Source organism: Suricata suricatta, chromosome 10 (assembly GCF_006229205.1).
Source record: "Suricata suricatta isolate VVHF042 chromosome 10, meerkat_22Aug2017_6uvM2_HiC, whole genome shotgun sequence".
Lineage (NCBI taxonomy): Eukaryota > Metazoa > Chordata > Mammalia > Carnivora > Herpestidae > Suricata > Suricata suricatta.
In genome coordinates, this window is record NC_043709.1 from 125,240,784 (window position 1) to 125,256,039 (window position 15,256).

General features: G+C 46.5%; 1 protein-coding gene across 1 annotated transcript in view; it reads left to right on the plus strand.

Moving 5' to 3' along the window:
• The window catches only part of FRMD4A (FERM domain containing 4A), a 619,483-nt gene that overhangs the window by 337,112 nt on the left and 267,115 nt on the right, over nt 1-15,256 (plus strand). The window lies entirely within an intron of this gene.

The following is a 15,256-nucleotide window of genomic DNA, read 5'->3' on the forward strand; positions in this document are numbered from 1 at the left end:
TCGGGTCTCCCCCAGGGTCCTTCTGTAGAATTTCTGAGCTCGACTTCTATACACAATCTTGCTTTAAAATCATTAGTTGGGGTGCCTGGGTGGCTCAGTTGGTTGAGCATCCGACTTCGGTCCATGTCGTGATCTCATGGTGTGTGAGTTCGAGCCCCACCAACTTTGACTCAGGTCATGATCTCAATGGTTCATGTTAGTTTGAGCCCCGCATCGCGCTCTGTGCTGACAGCTCAGAGCCTGGGGCCTGCTTCAGACTCTGTGTCTTTCTCTGTCTCTGCCCTTCCCCTGCTCACACTCTGTCAATCTCTCTCTCAAAAATAAACACTAGGGGCGCCTGGGTGGCTCAGTCGGTTAAGCCTCCGGCTTCGGCTCAGGTCAGATCTCACGTTCGTGGGTTCGAGCCCCGCGTCAGGCTCTGTGCTGACAGCTCAGAGCCTGGAGCCTGCTTCAGATTCTGTGTCTCCTCTCTCTGCCCCTCCCCCTCTCATGCTCTGTCTCTCTCTGTATCAAAAATAAATAAAACATTTTTTAAAAAGTTAAAAAAAATAAACACTAAGTTTTTTAATCAGTTGTTAATGACCCTCTAATATTGCTTGAGCATCATAATATGCCAGGGCTTACATGTTGTTCAGAAGACTCCAAGTGGTGGCTGTGCTCTCTAAGTCGGTAGGGTTAGGGCAAGCATCCCCTAAGAGTCCTTGCCATCCCCATAGAGGTAGAAGCAGCTTCCACTCAGAGGTGAGAGGAGGAGGTGCCAACAGGGCACGGGGAAGACTCAGATCTCGTGCCCCTACCTCACCAGAACAACGTTAACATATTTCTGATGTTTCCACCCAACACGCTGGGCTCTAGGTGATTGTGTTCTAAAGCAGGGCTTCTCACACGTCAGTGGATAAGGGATCACCCGGGTCTTGTCCAGTACGGATTCTGACCCTGCAGGTCTGGAGTGGGGCCTGAGAATCTGCATCTCTAACAAGCTCCCAAGTAGGGCGAAAGCCAGGCTCTCTAAAGTGTCTTCACTGATGCACATGGACATAGATTATATTTTCCTTTCTCTTCTTTACGTCGGGTATCATCTATCACCTATCTGTCTCTTTAATTGTCCCCGTACCTATCTGTTACCTTTGCCATGACTGTTTTGTACAAATGCTTAGGCAAGATCAGTGTGAGTGTCCAACCTGCTCAACAGGAAATGAAATCCTCCTGGAGCAGGAGGTTGTAGGAAACAAAGGAAGGAACATAGCGCGTTGAGATGTCCCCTTCTGAGAGGCATTCCTTCCTCGTACGTGGTGGAAGCCTAAAACACAATCTCCTCCGATATAGTCCCTCCTTCCTTGACATCCCCCCAGGATCAAAGAGTCCTCCATGAGAATTTCACATCTGCCACATAGGGAACTCCTACAGACCTGAAACAGTCTTAGGTCTTAAAAATCTGTAACCCTTGCGTGACCAAAAGGGAATGCTTCTGGGTTGTACATGATCCCAAAAAAGTCCTCTGTACAGACAGAAGGCAGACCATGGCCATTGGGTTGGAAAGAGAGTAATTCCCTCCCCTTTCTGTTCTGTACAAGTAAGTAAATAAAAGTAAGTAAGCCTGAGGCCTTTGTCTATTGTCTGATCAGATATTTTTCATCTTCTATCATATCTCAATGTTTGCTTTCTATTAGATGTAGACCTCCTTCTTTAAGGAAAAAAAAAATCTACAGATGATCTCGAGGGATCCTGCCGTGGAGTGATTTAATTATTTTCCCTCTTCCTTTACAGCGGTAGCCTCGTTAATTGTAGGTGGGAAGCAAACTCTGAAATCCTCTGACTTTCTGCTTTGCTTAGAAGTCTTGCTCCTTTAAATTGTAGGATCTCCTCATTCACAGGAAGTCGGGTCCTGAGATCAGCAACATTCGTGTTGTTTGTGCCTTGAGATAAAGAGCACGCATGTCGCCTTCGGTTTCCTCACGGGCAGGGGAGGGCGGAGGGAGGGGGCAGAGAGACAAGAAATAGACAAGAAAATGACCTGCAGATGACTCACTCATTTCTAAAACAAGAGTCAAAATGCTCTTTGTTGACTGCGGATTGTAACCTCTGAACGTTCTGGCCTCCCAGCCACAAGGACAAAGGAGCGAGTGATTCAGGGTCTCAGTGTGGCTGCTTCATGCCTGCCTTGGGGGACCCCAAGCACTGAAAATACCACATCGTTAAGAAATGCTTTTCATTCAGGAACAAACATGTGTTCTTGTTACCCTGGCTTCTCGAGTCAGTACGCTGTCCTCAGGACGGGAGGAAAAATTCTGTTTCTCTTACCAAAACATTTATTTTAACTATTTAACTATTCTTTCAGGGAAGGGGAAAGGAGGAATAGTTAGATGGAAGGTCCTTAAGTGTTGGATTTTTCATCTTGTGGGGGGGGAAAGGTCATTTATGAACCCAGGGATCGGCTGCTCCTCAGGAATGTTCCTTCCCGCAAGGCTTGGAGGCCAGTGCAGGGTTCTCGAAGAGGCTTTCAAAGGATGCAGCCGCAAACAGCCAACACAGTGACTTGTGCACCTACCTTCCATTTCTCTCAAGCACCTAAATGTGAGAATTAAGAGCCATTTCAGGCCAAGATCAGTGGCTCTCCAAGTGTGGTCTCAGGTCAGAGAGTCAGCCTTACCGGTGACTCTGTTAGAAATGCAGATGCCCAGGGGTCCCTGGGTGGCTCAGTCGATTAAGCGTCCAACTTTGGCTCAAGTCATGATCTCATGGTTCATGAGTTTGTATCCCGCATGGCGCTCTGTGCTGACAATTTGGAGCCTGGAGCCTGCTTCAGATTCAGTGTCTCCCTCTCTCTCTCTCTCTGCCCCTCCTCTGCTCATGTTCTGTCTCTCTCTCAGAAATAAATAAACACTAAAAACAATTTAAAAAAGAAATGCAGATGCCCAGGTCTTAACCCAATCTACTGAGAGTCCAAATGTCTGGGGTGAGCCCAGAGATCTGTGTTTCAACACACCCTCCGGGTCATTCTGATGCGGGCTAACGTGCGAGAACCCGTGACTGCATGACACAAAGGAACAGAGGACTGGAGGACAGAGACCTCAGTGGTGGGCTGTGACTTAGAACCCCTGGGATGCTTTTTTAAAAATAGCAATGCCAAGTCCCTCCCCCAGACCGATAAAATTGGAATCCTTAAGGGTGGGGCCCAAGTAAAAACACTGACAACCATTAGTCTGTGGGAAAGGAGGAACCGAGTAGGAGAGAGTGCTAATTCAGCTGAAATGCTGATTCCCCGGGAAGGGGGGCCTGCACTCTATCAGATCTGCCAAGTCACCATGCCGGGCCACAGAGATGTCCAAAGGCCCTGTCGTCAGTGGGCACCAAGGGGATGGGGAGGGGCTTCACTGAGATCTGCTTGGCAGTGTCCCGTCAGATGCCACCTCGCTAGGGCACCCCCCCACCTAATAGCTACAGGTGTGAAAACTGCCAGCACTTCCTTCCTCATGTGGCACTGATAGGCAGGCTTCCAGGAGCTGACCTGCACCCGCAAGCAGAGGCTACGGGCTCTGAAGCCTGGCACCTGAGGGCTTAGGGTGTGCCAGAGACCCACATGTACCCAGGTCATGGTGGTTTCTTCCTAAACCCGGGCCAAACCAGTGGGTCTGTGCCCTTGACCCTGACTCGCATCTCCTTTCCCACAAAGGCTGGAACCTGTTAGCACTGGGCGTTGTTCGTCCTAACCCTGCTCCCAGTTGGGGGCCCTTCTTCAACTCAGAAAGGGTCCCAATCACTATCGGGTAAATTTCCACGCCCTAATGCCTGACCCTAATTCACATTCACTGACCCAGGTTCAGGGTAGTTTATATGGGGCTACACACCCCCAAACACCTTAGACCAGTATGATTTGCCCAGAGGGTTCCAGCCATTCCTGATCTCCTTCCCTTTCCCCAGCGGCCAGCAAAGGGACCTGCCTACCTGACCACTAAGACCCCATGGGTCATGATAGGGAGAGTGGCCAGAGCCGTGTGTCCAGGAGGAGAGACCTGTGAGGGCCACACAATGTGCCTTGGCACCAAATAACATGAGCTAGACTTCAGAGCTGGCCCCCAGGTCCAGTCAGGAATGAGCTGTAAATGTTAGGGCAAGCTGAGCTCCTGCGTGCAAAGAGGCATAGGGTTTCCCCAGGGCCCCCAAATAAGCTAGATTCCCTGGGACAAATAAATCCTGGATGCCAGCAGTTGGGTGTCTGTGGGCAAACTCCTGGCTTGCCTTAGGAGAGGCCTAGGAACGGGACAGGGCCAAAGCAGTAAGTCGAAAAGATTAATTAGTATGGATGGGCGCCTGGGTGGCTCAGTCAGTTAAGCATCAGACTCTTGATTTCCACCAACGTTGTGATCTTGTGGTCGTGAGACCAAGCCCCACATTGGGCTCACACTGAGCATGGAGCCTGCTTGGGATTCTCTCTCTCTACCTCTGTCCATCTCCCTGACTCGTGCTCTCGCTCGCTCGCTCGCTCGCTCTCTCTCTCTCTTTCCTCTAATTAAACAAAAATAAAAGGAAAAAGAAAATATTAGTATGGAATGGAATGGCAGTTCCTCAAAAGATTAAACATAGCATCACCATATGATCCAGCAATTCGACTCCTAGGTAAATACCCAAAAAAATGAAAGCAGACTCAATCAGATATTTGCACACCCGTGTTCAGAGCAGCACTATTCATAACAACCAAAAGGTGGAAACAACCATGATGTCCATTGACAGATGAACTGATAAACAAAAGATGGCCTGTCCATACAGTGGAATATTATTCAGCCTTAAAAAGGAAGCAAATTCCTGGGTGGCTCAGTTGGTTAAGCATTCGACTCTTGATCTCTGCTCAGGTCATGATCTCACAGTTGTGAGTTGGAGCCCCACCTAGTAGGGGTGGGGGTGGTTGGTGACAGTGCAGAGCCTGCTTGGGATTCTCCCCCTCCCTCTCCCCCTCCCCTGCTCACTCGATCTCTCTCTCTGTCTCTCAAAATAAATAAACTTAAAAAAAAAAAAGGAAGCAAATCCTGACACTTGCTACAACAGAGGTGAACCTTGAAGACCCTATGCTAAGCGAAAAAAGCCCAACAGGAAACAACAAATACTATGTGCTTCCACTCGTAGGAGGGACCCAAACAAGTTCAAGGACTGAGAGTAGCATGGTGGGTGCCAGGAGCTGGGGGTGGGAAGAATGGGGAGTCGGCATTCGATGAGTGCAGGGGGTTAGTTTTGCAAAATGGAATGAGCCCTATTTTTTACCATAAAAAAAAAATCCATAAGACCTGGAGGCTCAGAGGCATGAAACCTGACAAGTAAATGCTCACTCGCATCACACCGGAAGTGAGGAGGGGGTTATCAGCCGAGTCTGGGCTCTGAACACACGTTCAGTTTCACAAAACCTCTGCCACGTGGGCTGCTCTAGTTTTCACATTTTTGAAATCCGTCCTGAGTTTTGGTGGAGGACGGAGAGTGCTCCCTAGAGAGAGTGCCTCAGGCCGCTTAATTGTGGTCAGACTCACCAAGGAGAGCTCAGACCTGCCTATTACCGGTGCTTAATTAACCAGAAGCCGGGTCCCAGCTTAATTAACAATGAAGCCGTTGTCTTGGGTTTATTAAGCACTAACAGAAGGTGCTTAGCTCCTGCACATCCCCTCCTGGCTGAATCTTAAATGATCACCTTTGTTTTTGCATCGAGCGGGAAATCACCAATACCCCAATCCAATTTCCTTCTCCTCTCTTGGAAATTTACCCCACATTATAACACACCAAGATTTTTTTTGAAAAAGGGAAAAAATTTATTATGTTATAGTTTTCATGACAAACCCAACAATAAAGTCCACGCTAGTTCTCCTTACAGATTTTCCAATGCATTCATGGCTTCGCTGGTGTAATGACATTTCTTCTCTTGAATTGTTAAAAAGCATTATGTTTCTTTTCACCGGCTGTTTCCCTGGCTCACCAATTGCAGGCTTGCTAAGGGATGAAAAGGAACTCTTAAAAAATTCAGGGTCACCCTAAGCGCTGGGTTCAGTAAATATTGCCCGTAGTCCAAGATTGGCAGGACATCGAAGAGATCCAGAGAATTTTAAGTGGTGGATTCAAGTACCTGGCAGGCCCTCCCTCCTTCCTCACCTGCACACCTGCACTTTGGGTCCCTCCTGCTTCACTCTCCTGCGGTCTTCCATCCAGCTATGAACCCCCCCTCCCCGCCCCCAACTTCCCGGCTTGGCTTGCTGCATATCTTTTTGTCTGTTTGCTCTCTCTCCATCTAGTTTCTGGCTTCCTGGTCCACTCCAACTCTGGATTTATTATTCACAGACATTCTGACTGCCTGATTGACTTTTAAGTCCTGGATGACCCTGTCTGTGACCACTGTCCTGATTTCCTAACCATAATTAGCCTAGACCTCCAACAACCACAGTATAGTTCTTGATTTTTCCCAAGCTCTGTTGCTAAATCCTAACCCACCTCTACTGCCCTCATGGCTGTATCAGCCATGGATACAGAAAAGATCAGCTACCTATAGTCATGTTGACTTTAATGGTTCCAAAAAGCAGCCCTCCAAGGAAATACTTTTATCTTTAAAAGATCTTAATGAGAAAAGTACACTATTAAATTCTTCACTGGTAGTGTAGGCAACGTACCATGTCTATAAGTTTATGACCCTACAACAGACATACCTTTGTATATATATCAAAGGATTTGCCTTTTGGCTCACTTGGAATTTGTAATACTATTATCGAATGGATGGACGAATCCAATCCCCACAGACCAACTCAGGTAAAGAACTCATGGTTACTTTTTGTTTTGTTTTACCCATTTTGGATTTTCTGTCATTGTTATGGATGCTTTTCCATGAGAGAACTTTTGTTAACTTAAGAAAATGGGATGGATTAGGATAAAATGGTTTTCTGCCACAGTCAGGCCGGGATACGGTCTCTAGAATCAGAGATAGCTCTAGGCTGGTTGAAATCCTGACCTCTGGACTCAGTGACACTGATGACACAGAGCAGTGGGGTTGGGACAGCACGGTCGTGAGCAGACAGTCTCCCAGCTGAGTGCTTTTCATGGTCAGACATCTTTTACATCTCTACTTTCTTGTTTTCCCCAGAGAAAAACATTCTAAGAAGTGAGAGAAAAATGCAGCCTTCAAAATGGCTTCCCTAAGTCATTAGCTCACCAGAATTGCCTCTGACCCACAAGAGCTGCACTGACCCCACCTACATTAGGAAGGCCATTTCATTGCCATTCATCAAGCCTCCCGCATTGCTTTTGTCACAGTGTGTCATGTCTCCACTACTGAGTACAAAAGGGGTTGGAGGGCTCCCCTGATATGCCGTCTCCTTGAGAAGCCAAGACAAGAATAACAGAACTTCCTTTTGGGAAATTCAGCTACTCCAGGGTAGATTTTAGGAAGGCATGTTACCGAAGAGCAGTGAGAAAAGCCACAAGCCCATGCTTTTCTATAAAATGTGCATTTTTCATTCATTCCATAGTCATTACATTTCTATTACGTTCAAGCACTAAGGATTTTTCCAAAAAATAAGATTGCTAAATGAGAAGGAGTTTGAGAGAGGAAATGGACTTCACCGGAAATGAAGAACACATTTCCTTCAAACATTCCTAATATAAGTAACACAGAATTATAAACAATGTAATAGCCACAGTTGTGTGAAGGGCTAAAAGGAATGTAACCTCTAGGTAAAAACTCAGTGTTCCTACCCTGGTTTACCACTTAGTTTTACTTGCCTTCCTTTGCGTGGAGAGGAGTGTTAACTTCTTTCCCACTTGCTCGTCCTCAATCCTCTTCACACCTTCTACATACAAGTTTTCTAGTGTCTTCCTTGTTCCCACATGGAGGAAAGTGTTGATGATCTGTCAGCAACTGTCCTATGAGAATTAACACATCTGCCTCTGATGTGAGAGGACGCGGAAGGGGTTCTCAAGCAGGCACACCCTCCTTTCTTTTTGTGACTGGGATCCCCAACCTTATAACTTCACCTCCAGTGGGTCCAAACCAGTGTTCTTCTGAGTGGTTTTTGACTCCTAAGCAAAACAACGCATATATATTTTTCCCCAGAAAGCCATGATCTCATAAACACATGCTTGCAAAAATATACGCTCACAAATCGTCCTTGGCCACTACATTTATGGAAACCCAATAATAAGAGATCAAGAAAAGAGGAGCCGAGAGCATTTAATTTCTCATTCAGGGCCTGGACTGATTGAATTCAGACGGCCCTGATTGGATTTCTGTGGGGGTCTGGCATGTCTATGAGGACTTATTTCGTAACCACAGTGATTTATAGGATGACATCACTCTTAAGGCCATAGGACTACTTGTAGGACGGTTTGTGGAGCGTAGGCGGAAGTATTCTAAACATAGCTCTTGGCATGCTGCTCCGGTAGGACTGGAGCCAGAGGGCAGTGCCTGTCTCTCTTCTACTTTCCCAGGGACCCAAAATATTTTTATGCACATGGCCAAGAGGTTGTTGGTTTTTTTTAATTATTCTCCCAAATGAACAGAGTGAGCTCCCTAGCTTTTATGTAAATGGGCCTCTTGGGTTCTCAGGTTGAGGAATGATGCAGTGATGACTCTTTGTCAGAGCTGGGACATCTTCCAGACCCAAATATGGGATTAAATATTTTAGTGAGCAGCCCGGAACACCCCTCAATTTCAAAACATTGTTTGGGTTTGGGTTTAGCACATCGCCCACTCACTTAACCATACAAGCGCTATTTCTAAATATCCTTTTCCCAAAGAGCTGGTGCTGGAATGATAAAGAGACAAATGGGAACATCCAATAGGGTTTGGACTTTTGCCCTGATGGTGGGTGTGAGAGGTTCAGGACCTGAAGGAAGACAAGGTGGAGGGAGCAGTCTCAGAAGGAGGAGGGAATTCTGGGCTTTATGGTCCCCTCCATCCCTACTTCCCCAGAGTCCCTCTGCAGCAGCAAGCATGGGGCTTAGTCTGGGGGGGCAGCAGCCAGCCCCCAAGAGACATCCTTCCCACATGCCGCCACCCTACCTCCACTCAAAGGTATATCACAGAATTTGACTAGGAAAGCAAGAACACTTCCACTTCATACCCAGTAGGATGGATCCAGTCAAAAAGACAGATAGTAAGGTGGTTGGTGAGGACATAGAAACACTAGAACCCTACCACACCGGTGGTGGGAATGTAAGATGGTACAGCCACTGTTGAAAACAGCTTGTAGATCCCCAAAAGGTTAAACATAGAGTTACCATGTGACCCTGCAATTCCACTCCTAGGTTTCTATCCAGGAGAACTGAAAAACGTACATCTAGACAGAAACGTGTACATGAGCATCCATAGGGTTACTCCCAATAGCACACAAGTGGGAACAACCAAAATGGCCCCCAATGGGTGAATAGACAAATCAGATGTGTCTGATCTAGCTATATGATGGAACCGTACTCACCAAGAGGAAGAACGGAAGTGTGGGACATGCTACAACATGAATGAACCTTGAAAACATGCTCAGTGAAAGAAGCCAGTCACAGAGATCACACTCATATCACATTTCCAGAAGAGGTGAATCCATGGAGACAGACGGAGGGTGTGTGGTTGCCAGTGGCTGGGGAAGGGAGCGAGGACCGAGGGGCACTGGTGCCATTTCCTGGGCACAGGCTTTCTTCTTGGGGTGATGAGAAAGTTCTAAAATTCGATGGTGGTGATGGGTGTATAGCCCCGTGAATATACTAAGAAACCATTGAGTCGTACAGCTTAAATGGGTGGCGAGTATGGAACATAGATTATTTCTTAATAAAGCGTTGTGTTTTTTAAGAATACTAACAAAGGAGTAGGGGCTGCCACCGTTTACAGAATGAAGCTCTGTCCCCGACTGGCATTTCGGTTTACACATGGGGATTTAATAACAAAAGTATTCAGTGGAAGGAAATAGCAAAATGTGCAATAGATTTAAGCCTAAGTTTGAGTCCTGTGTTGGAAGTCAGGAGGCAAGTGGAGAATTAAAATGCGAATTAGTAGCTGAGAACTAAAATGGTCCACATGTGGCACAGAAATGTTAATTGCAAAAACCAAAAGGAATCTGCTTTCTACGAAACCTGGAAGGAGGGTTGGTGGGTGTTTCTGAACACAGCCTGGCTTTCCCCTCACTGCTGTGGATTCATTTATTTTCCAGCACCTTCTGGGGAGCCTGGGTGGCTCTGTTGGTTAAGCGTCTGACTCTTGGTTTCGTTCGGCTCAGGTCGTGATCTCGCAGCTTCATGGGTCCAAATCCCACAGCAGGCTCCAGGCTGGCAGCGCAGAGCCTGCTTGGATTCTTTCTCTTTCCCTCTCTCTCTGCCCCTATCCCATTCACGTTGTCTTGCCTCTCTCAAAAGTAAACTTAAAAATAACATTAAATTCAATGTAAAAAACATTATTTTCTAGCACCTTCTCACTTTGGAATAAGTTGCCCATTGATCCTTGCTCTTCCAAGAGAACAGATCTGCTTGGAGTAAGGCCTTAAGTTGGGTTGAAATGTCTTCACATTGGAGCTCCGCTGGACTAGGCTTTGATGTGGAAGAAACTGCCCTTGACCTTCAAATTCTGTCAGTAAGAGATAGCAAAACGCACCCAAGACAACTGTTTTCAAAATGGTGTCTGTGCCTCCTCGCCGCTGACTTTGACCTGACAGAAGTGTAGGACTTCTCCAGTCAATCTGACGGCTGGTGTTTTCTAAAATAGGTGGCAGCAAATGATCACTGAATAATTAAGATGGGTTGCATTAGAATTCATTTCTGAATATATTTCTTGGGCTGCTATAAATATACTTCTCTGTGTGCACGCAATTTCCTGTATCTTTAATGTATTTGCAAATTTTGCTCCTAATTGCGCCGTGTATTACTTCCAACTTAGAGTTCTGAGTTCTTCTTGAGACAGTAATTATGTCTGAGAACATCTCTAGAGTCCAGCAGAGGCATTTATTGCTTTGCAAAGAATTCCTCCGTCTTTACGAGTACAGCTAATGAGTCTGAAAGCAGGGACAGAAAACCCAGAGGCGGAGGTGGACACAGGGACAGTGATGAACAGCCGCACTGGGGTGGGAGCAGCTGGGAGGGGTGAGGAGGGACAGTGAGGTCAGCGTCCCATGGTGGCCCCATGTGCCATGCAAGGGTCCACTTGCCTCTCCTGCCTTCGCCCTGGGAGGGAACTCCCAGCTTCACCATGCCTGTCTCCTTCCCACGGTCAGCACCTGACTTAGAGTTTCCAGCCTTGGTTCCATCCCAAATATGGAACGACAAGACCAAGACCTTGGCTTCCACTTGTGATGTCCCCCTAGGGTGTACAGGAGGCCAACATTCAGCAACTGACTCAATCCTCAGACTCTTTTCACCCCAAACATTGGCAACAAATCTTCCAGAAGGAGAGGTGATTCTGTAATTGCTCTTAATGACTCCTTCCTGGGATCTCAGATTCTGTTCCTCACTCCTTAGACACCCGCAACCACACTGACTCATCACTCTTCAAAGTTCTGTGAACAACTAAGTGGCAAACTCCCCAGAAAACCCTGATTTTCTATTATTTTCAGAGAAAGAATCAAGAAGGTGGTTAAAAAAAGGTGGAGTCAGTAAGACAAATGCAGTTTCCTAGTTGGACTCATGAGCCCTGAGGTCATGTCCCGGGTTGTCACAGATTTCACGTGGCCTGGGCGGGTTACTACCACCCTCTGCACTATAATTTTCTGCTCCAGATGCACATGCAGAGAGACACACAGATATACATATGTATGTGGACATACATTCATGCACACAGAGACACACAGACATGCACACAGAGATACACACATTTGTATCTAATTGCTCTGAGCATTCATTCTAAATCCCTTTAAAAGCACAAGGCTCCATGGTCAATGCCGATGGAGATATTGGCATGTGTGGCCTTGCAGATGCCATTGGGGAAGCTGCCTGTCAAAGTCTGAATTATTGGCCTCAAATCTAGGGCAGAAGCAGATAGAGCTAAAGACACCAGGCCACTGAAACGGGTCAGTGTCCTCCACCAGCACATCTGCTGAAATCACCAGGCTCCTCAGAGGACGTCTCTGTCCCCATGAGCGATAAAGATTTCAGGCCAGTTGGACCAAGCCTTGCCGTTCTCAGGAATTAATGTTTCGATTCAAGCACCTCTCTACTTAAAAGATTCCCAGACCACAAGTTAAATATATATTTAACTTGAAAAAAATTTGAAGTCACATTGTTTAGTCACAGAGCCAAACAATGCCTTTAAAACTGTCCCTATCTATTCCATAATTACATGCTTTGGATAAGAGCCTGGTTCACAGCCAAAATCCCCAAAGGATGGAGAGTTTGAGCCGGGGGACAGGCAAATGCTAACTATGATGTAGTTCGCCTTTGTGTTTTCTTGAGAATTCCAAGGTGGTTAACTAATGTTAATGGAGCAATCATTTTCCACATACTATTTGATTTTTAATTTTGCTCCTTTCTTTCTTTCTATCTTCCTTTCTTTCTTTCCCTCTCTCTCTCAACAAAACAATCTCTGCTGATGGACTGTAGAAAAACAAGATTCCATAGTTAGTAACACCTCACCTTTGACGACAGGGTATATGGAAATGAAAGAATAATATACAGGAATGACGGGCACTGGGTGGCTCCATCAGTGAAGCATCCAACTACAGCTCAGGTCATGATCTCATGGTTTATGAGTTTGCGCCCAGAGTCGGGCTCTGTAGTGACAGCTCACAGCCTGGAGCCTGCTTCAGATTCTGTGTCTCCTTCTCTCTCTGCCCCACCCCCACTCATGCTCTGTTTCTCTCTGTCCCAAAAATAGATAAACATTAAAAAAATTCTTTTTTAAATACAGGAATAAAATCTCACATAATGTTTTACCCTAGAGCCATTACTCATAGGAAAATGATGAAACTCAGCAGAGAAGAGTTTAAATGAAAATGCTCTTCACATATTAATAAAGTGAATGAATGCATCTATCCATAGCAAAAGGAAAAGGAATTAAGAGAAGATGATTTAGAGAACCACCAACTTTGAAATGATCACAAGAGGTTCATATGATCAGGGCTAGGTATGTCCTTGATTTGCCTGACCATGGTTAAGTGCTAAAAAAAAAAAAAAATTAAAATCAGCTTCATGCCACAGCCTATGTCATCCCCTTTAAGAATATCACCTCATTTAATCCTCACATCAACCCTGTGGGCTCAGTATGATGCTCATCTTACAGATAAAGAAATAAGTTAGAGAAGTTAATTAACTTGTCCAAGGTCCCACAGTAAGTGGTAGGGCCAAATTCAAACTCAAGAATGTCTGACTTCAGGACACTCCACTCAACTACTTTTCAGAGGATGGTTAAGTTCTGCATTAAAAAGACAAGCTAATCAATCAATTAATCGATGGAAAGAATGTGCAGAAGGAAAATATGCCTTGGTGGCCACCACCGTTCCTCAGGGCCATGCAGTCAAAACTGTGTCGAGACTAACACACCTCCTCTCTGAACAATACAGGTTGTGTAGGACTGAATCTTCCCCTACACCTTGTCTGCCCTCCCCACTTTGGGATCTCACCTTTTGGCATATAACCTATCAAAATAGGATTCAGATGCCCTTCTGAAACAAGATTAAAAATGATCAAAACATGGGGCGCCTGGGTGGCTCAGTCAGTTAAGCGTCCGACTTGGGCTCTGGTCATGATCTCACAGTTCATGGGTTCAAGCCCCACGTCGGGCTCTGTGCTGACAGCTCAGAGCCTGGAGCCTGCTTCAGATTCTGTGTCTCCCTCTCTCTGACCCTCCCCTGCTCATGCTGTCTCTCTTTCTCTCTCAAAAATGAATAAAAACATTTTTAAAAAATGATCAAAACTCAAAAAACATAAGACAGCAAAGCGCTGTACCGTTTAAGTGGATGCCTTTCCTCGGGTTAAGGTCTGCACGGGCTTATCCGGCGTGTGGTGGCATCACAAGAACATTTGCAGAAAATGACCCGTTATGGGGGGAAAAGAGATACGTTGACTTTGCCTCTTTTATCTACTTTCCTCCAAAATCACAGTTGTTGATGTTGAATCTGATAGATAAGTTTTCTGACAGCGCTTTTAATCCTTATGTAAACTTGGGAAATCGCCAAAGAAAATGCCTGTGTTTTTGCAAAGGGCCCACAGAAACAGCCATCTCTCCAGGGTTGATATAAAACTGGACTTTTTGCTTCACCCCACAGAGACTCTTGGGTTCTCTAAGTTTTAAAGAGTTAAGAGAATCGATGGAATGCCTTGGGAATGTTGGCAGGGGGGGCCCGGGCTCTTTCTCTTTTGCTTCTCACCCTGGATGGAACCGCGATACCACAAGAACACAGTCATGAGTCTGGGCTTATGCGCGTCCCTGAATGCTGGTTTGACCTGCCCCCGGAGCCGGCTCCACGTCCACGGCAGCCTGCAGACGGGGAGGGATGGCGAGCGACTATCTGCAGGGTGAGGCTTATTTTTACCTTGTCCCTGGTGGGTTCCCAGAGCCAGGGAGAAAACAGTTCGATTTATGAGCCACTTGCTAATCCTTGAGGGAAAACAGCCCCTGCGGATTAGTGAGGGCAGAGGGAAGGTAGGAGATCGGGGCAGAGGAAACAAGAGTTATTTTGACTGCATTTTTCCCTTGCCTGATTAAATCTCAGTGACATTTGAACTTTGTGTGGCTAAGAGAACTCAGCCCGGGATGTGGGGGCCTGGGACCAGAGGGGTAAAGGCGGGGCCTGAAGCTGGCATGGCTGTAGTGCTGCCTGGCTCGGAGGACCCGCTGTGCGGCTGGGGCCGTCGGCTTCGGGGCCTGACTTCCTGGGCGCTGAGGACGTGTCGAGGGAGACACCTTCGGGTCCCGCAGCTGATGCTGAAACCGTGGTGCGTCGCCAGGGCTGTCTACCAGGTGGGACCGGAATTTCCTCTTACGTTTCTTTGCTGCATGAGAAATCGGTTGGGGGGTGGGGCACTAACCTTAACGGAGCACCATCTTCCAGATGCCAGGCACCACGAGCTGTTTCGTAAGCAGTTCCGTTTTCCAAGCAGCCCGATAATGTAGATGCTTTGGTCACTGTTTTGAGATGCGGTTGTTGAAACTCAGAGGTTACTGTTAGCAAATGACAGAGTCCTGTGATTTTTTTTTAAGTTTATTTTAAAGTTTATTGATGTATTTATTTTGAGACGGAGAGAGAGAGAGAGCGAGCAAGGGAGGGGCAGAGACAGAGGAAAAGAGAGAATCCCAAGCAGCCTCCGCATTGTCAGTGCA